This window comes from Corapipo altera, unplaced genomic scaffold (genome assembly GCF_003945725.1).
Source record: "Corapipo altera isolate COAL_440 unplaced genomic scaffold, ASM394572v1 61534, whole genome shotgun sequence".
Lineage (NCBI taxonomy): Eukaryota > Metazoa > Chordata > Aves > Passeriformes > Pipridae > Corapipo > Corapipo altera.
The window spans coordinates 145,512-150,959 of NW_020885070.1; the positions used below are offsets into that span (position 1 = coordinate 145,512).

The 5,448-nt window shown below is 41.7% G+C and overlaps 1 long non-coding RNA gene across 1 annotated transcript in view; it reads right to left on the reverse strand.

The window, feature by feature from the left end:
- Nucleotides 1-1,205, reverse strand: part of LOC113959886 — a 1,973-nt gene extending 768 nt beyond the window's left edge. Inside the window, exon 1 of the long non-coding RNA XR_003531940.1 lies at nucleotides 1,013-1,205. This is a non-coding gene — a long non-coding RNA (uncharacterized LOC113959886). The remainder of the gene's footprint in view (nucleotides 1-1,012) is intronic.
- Nucleotides 1,206-5,448: the final 4,243 nt, after the last annotated feature.

A 5,448-nucleotide genomic window follows, 5' to 3' on the forward strand; every position in this document is an offset into this window, starting at 1 on the left:
AAAAATTAACACATGCAACCCACAGTTACAGCTGCTTCCACTTCTCCCTCTCTAAAGAGACCTGAGTCTTACCCTAGAAAGGTCCAACAAACAGAATGGTAGTGAACACAAGTTTTAAAATTACTCTCACTGCCCACATTCCAAAGTGCAAAGTAAAAAAAAAAGCCAAGGTGAGCCATTACAACCTTTATGAGAAACTAGAAAGTTATTCAGTTCATTATCTTCCCAACCAAATTATTTTACAACTTAACTCACTGTTAAGAAACTTTATGCTGGAGGTCAAGTGTATTATTATCAGAAATAATTGATTTTATTTCTGCTACACTGATGCAGTCTACCCACATACTTTCAGGAAAACTGATTTTCTCTACTAACATCATTATGATGTACGTGTCCTTATCATTTAACAAAGCTTTGCAAGCATCTTTTCATTTCAAATTCACAATCACTTCACAAATTCTGTATATTTTGTGCATTCAGTATTTACAACTAAGAATTCTTACAGAAGAAACAGGTTTTTCTTACCTTTCATGTACAATGCCATATTTGTAAATATTGCAGAAAATACTTATATCAAATTTAATAAAATTTTTTGCTACCAGAAATACAAGCTCATTTACTAATACGGAACTTAGAAAACTAGTTTGAGAAATATTTTGGACTTTGATTACCTGATAATAGCCTTTGCTGCTCTAAGAACAGACTCCTGTGCTTGTGTCCAGCACAGTCAAATTACATATTAAACAGCTATTATAAAACAGGTAGTGATGGTGATTAACATAGGCTATGACTGTTGCTAGCTTACTTGTATGTCTGTTCTAAGTCCACATCTCTCTGCTCAGCAATACCACAAGCTACTAATCAGTGAGAGTTGGGTACCTTCTGTTTTAAGAATTTGTAATTTGGGTATTGTGCATCAAAGCCATGAAAGATCAGAGCAGTACACTTCCCAATAATTAGAATGCAATACCATAGAAGAAGGTGTAGAATTAAACTAAAGAAGAAAACTTACTTGAATATATTCAATCTCTTCATCTGACATTTGTTTCCTTCTGTATTTCTGAGGTAAGATTCTTGCTAATTCAGAAGTGTCTGGTGTACCTCGTACTCTACTAACAGGTGAAATATTTTGAAATGCTGGTGATCTACCTCCTACAGACTCTTGTGCTTTTGAAGCATGGAGAGATGGCACATTTGGTTGTAGAGATTCCTATACTGAAACCCAGATTGCAAAATCATTTACAGAAATACTACCAGTCAGTAAAATTAATAAGCAACTAATAAAAGATACCAGTGCTTGAAAATCTTAGAAGAATTAAGTCACTCTTCTTCTCACAACCTGGTTTTATTGTTGTTAAATGCATCAAGTGCAGAATCTAAACATTCTGACAGTAAAATAAAGCATGTTTGAGTGGCAGAAACACTGATATAGAAACAGAAGATACATCAACATATACCCTAACAATGGTTTTTTCCCTGGGAAGCTGTACTTGGAGTAAAAGCATAAAGTACTATAATGTATGTTTGTGAGCAATTATGTAGAGAGATAACTAAACCAGCTAAGATCACTTTTCGTTTATGACAACTGTAAAGACAGACAAGTCAAAAAAGGTAGAAGCTTACAAAAAGATAAGTTTACAACCACAACAGCAGACCATAACATGCAATGCAGTGCTGTACCCATCTTTAATATTAAAAAATGGCACCATATCAAATTTTGTTAGTGACGTGCAGAATGACCACCAAGTATCAGACATCAGCAGTCAATATTAAGACATCTCCTGCTTTCATTTCAGATGCTTTGTTGATCCCAAAGGACTACTAAAACAACATATTGCTAATATAAATCTGAGGTTTAAATATAACAGTATTGGGAATACCATAAATATCAACATAGATACAGGTATAAAAGTTAATGGCAAAGATTGCAATGAAATTATTTTTTTCCTCAACATTAATTAGTAACATGAGGAAATATTTCTAAAATGTAGAGTGAGATGGCTCTCCCAGCTGTAATCATGTTTTGAAAATACAGCAGACATTGCACACTTCAACTAAGAAAAGATGAGGAAAATGCAACATCATTTCTGCAAATATTACTGAATATCTAAAGCTGCTTCAAACTGACTTGAGCACAGTTATTTCAGGTAAATATTAGTATTTGGAAAAATGTGACTTTTATACATATAAAAGTAGAAAAACAGCACTGGAAACCTTTGTGAATCTGTCTTGATCAAGGAATAAAGACATGCATGCATTATGTGTGTACACAGATTTGTACAGAGACTTTAAAGAGACAAAGAGTTGCCTTCAAACTAAACCAAACATGTTTCAAAAATCCTGCTCCAAATCAGTTGAGTCAGAAAGTTGAAAGAGAAAAATTGTGTGCTGGTTCCTATATAAGACCACTTTTTCTGTCAGGGAACTTAATTAATGGAGTATGTGGCTTGACTACCTAGGACGAAGCAAGATAGTGGGAGAAACAAGAAGCACAAAATATATTTCTAGAAGCCAGTTACCTTCAAAATAATAAAATGAAATGTACAATGTATCAAACAACCACACTATACTGCTACTCTCTGCACTACTACTCTGATACACTTACTACTTCTTAAAGATCCAAGTTTACCCCAGTAAATTTCACTTTTAAAGGTATTTCTGCACTCTGATGTCCAGACCACTTACAGGTGTTATCTTCCTTTTCTCACAGCAACATCAGTGTGTGCAGAAACAGTCACTGTTGTTGCATAAATTCAATCACAGTGCAATCTGCTCTGGTGAGATCCCATCTGGAGTGCTGTGCCCAACTCTGGGGTCCCCAAAACAAGACTTGTTGGAGTGAGTCCAGAGCAGGGCCATAAAGAACAGAGGGCTGGAGCACCTCTTGTATGAGGAGAGGTCTCTATGAGACCTGGGGTTGTTCAGCCTGGAAAAAAGAAGGAGGGGGGTCTTACAACCCAAAGAATGCCGATTTATACTAGATATAATGGAGAAATTCTTTACTGTGAGGGTGATGAGGCACAGTCACAGGTTGCCCAAGAAGCTCTGGTTGCCCCATCCCTGGAAGTGTCCAAGGCCAGATTGCACAGACCTTTGAGCAACCTGGGATAGTGGAAGGTGCCCCTGCCTACAGCAGGGGGGCTGGAACGAGGTGACCTTTAAGGTCCCTTCCAACCCACACCATCCTGTGGTTCCATAAAGCTCTAGTAGAGGGAACCGCGATCGCTATGTTCTGCCTGTACAAAATGTTTTCACCTTGGAGAGGGACAGCATAGGAAGGAGCTACCAGCCAGCGCTGCACCCTCTGCTATCACAGCACCTGCGACACCCATGGGCGACACCGCACACCTCTCCCCAAGCACACTAGTCGCTCAGGCGGCGTGTCCTCAAGCCACAACCACCTCAGGTCTCCTTCTTGGCGGCAGTAGCAGGCAAAGAGAACCCCTCCACACGAGTCAAGGCTCTGTTGTCCCGAGGCCACCCTTACCTGCATCGCCCTGGTGGCGGCCACCATCTTACTGCCCATGGTGACGAGCACAGACAGTAGCCATGGCCAAAGGCCTGCAGAAGGTTGCTCTGTCAGGGTCTTTCAGTTTCTCCACATCCCTCTCTTCTCTCCAGCCCAGGCTGTCCTACAGTGTCCATGCCCTGCCCCTTTCCCTGCAGGCTGTCATCATCCCCCTGACTGCCCCACCTTGCTGGCACCTTCCTGCACTGACATCTCTCTGTCCTCCCTGGTTCTTCCTGGACACACAAAGCCTTGGGTTCATCCAGACTCCTTCTGGGTGATGTCTTGCAGCACAGCGTTTTCCATGGAGTGAAATTCCTTTTTCCTCATGTCCACTCTGGACCTCCCCAACTGCACTTGGCATTAATCCTTTTCTTTCTCATGCTCTTTTCTGCTATGACAAAAGGATCCACCCTCTCTAAATCCTCCCTTCAAGCCCTCTGAGGGCTATCCTGTTGTCATAGGTTGGCTTGTTAAAAAAGTTCAAGTAGGAATTTTTTCCTTTCCCCTGCCCCGCTGTGGGAGAGGGGGAAGGGGCAATTGACTGTACAAAAGAGCTGGCTGGCAAAAACTGCATTCCAGGCTAATGGCCCATCTAAGACGGGGGGGAGGGAGGAGGGGTTTTTGCTGCTGCCCTTCTCACAAATGGGAGAACAATTTGGTTTCTCTACTCGAAGGGAAACGGGGAGTCTGTGTGCATTTGGAAAAGCTTTGAGGTCGTTTTTCTTGCTCTCGACCTGGTCATTTCTGACCACTCATCTCAACTTGCCTGCACGCTGCCCCTGCCTCCAGCCCGAACCTGCTGCAATTTCATCGGAGAGTTTGTGTTCGCTGGGAGAAAAACAGGAGTCTTGAGCACTGCCAGTCAAGGACAGCGGTGAGTTCCGTGGGAAGTGGACTGCCCTTCTTTCCCTTTCTTCCCTTTTCCCCTCTTGGTGGGGGAAGCCCTCCACTTCAGCTTCTCCCGTGATCCGAGACCCCACGTGGTGACTACCAGAGCCCAACAGTGCCCCCTGCGGGCCACCACAGAACACTGCAGGTTCTGCACCTCCAGTGATCCAACAGCGCCCCCTGCCAACCGTGATTAGAGACGTGTTAGAGGACAGAAAAGTATTTGGACTGTTTCCTTTTTGAAGGGGACTTTTGGGTACAGGATTATTGCCTAGTTGTTTTTGTGTTCTGTTACTGTCTTTGTCAACATACATATATATTTTAATAAAGGGTTGTTATTTCTTCCTTTTTTCCATACTTCCTTGATTGGAACCTCTTAATTTTGGATTTACAATTGCTGAGAGAGAGGAGTTTGGTCTATCTCATAACTCATCCTCCTTAGCAAACAGTCCAGTCTCTTTAAACTGAAACACCTGTACTGTCTTCAGTATCCACACCATTGAGGCCACAGCTCCTTAGCCCCTCTCTAGTGGTCATGTGCTTGAGACCTTTAAAGTCCATCTCAGGAGATCTCTGGGCACTCACTAAAGTTTTTGCAGATGAAAATGTCGTGCTCATCGTCTAAGGAAATCACAGGGATACTTTTTACCAAGGTCTGTAGTGGCAGAACATGGGGCAGTGGCTTTGAACTAAAAGAGTTTTATATTGGATAATAGGAGTAAAGATTTAACAATAAGAGCAGCAAGAACTAGAAGAGGTTTCCAGAGAAGTGGATATCCAATCCCTGCATTTGTCCAAGGTCAGGGAGTGTGAGTAACCTCAATTAGTAAAAGATGTCACTGTCCATGTCCAAGGACTTGGATAAGATGACCTTTTAGATCCCTTCCAAGCCAAAACATTCTGTGATTCTTTTGAGTCTAAAGTCCCAAACTCCTTCTCCAAAGAATTTCCATATTGGGGACAGGAATTGCCATGTTTTTGGAGACACCCTTCTAAGTCCAAAAGGTAACAAAATAATTCCAAAGAAGTTCCAAGGTATCTGTATGAAA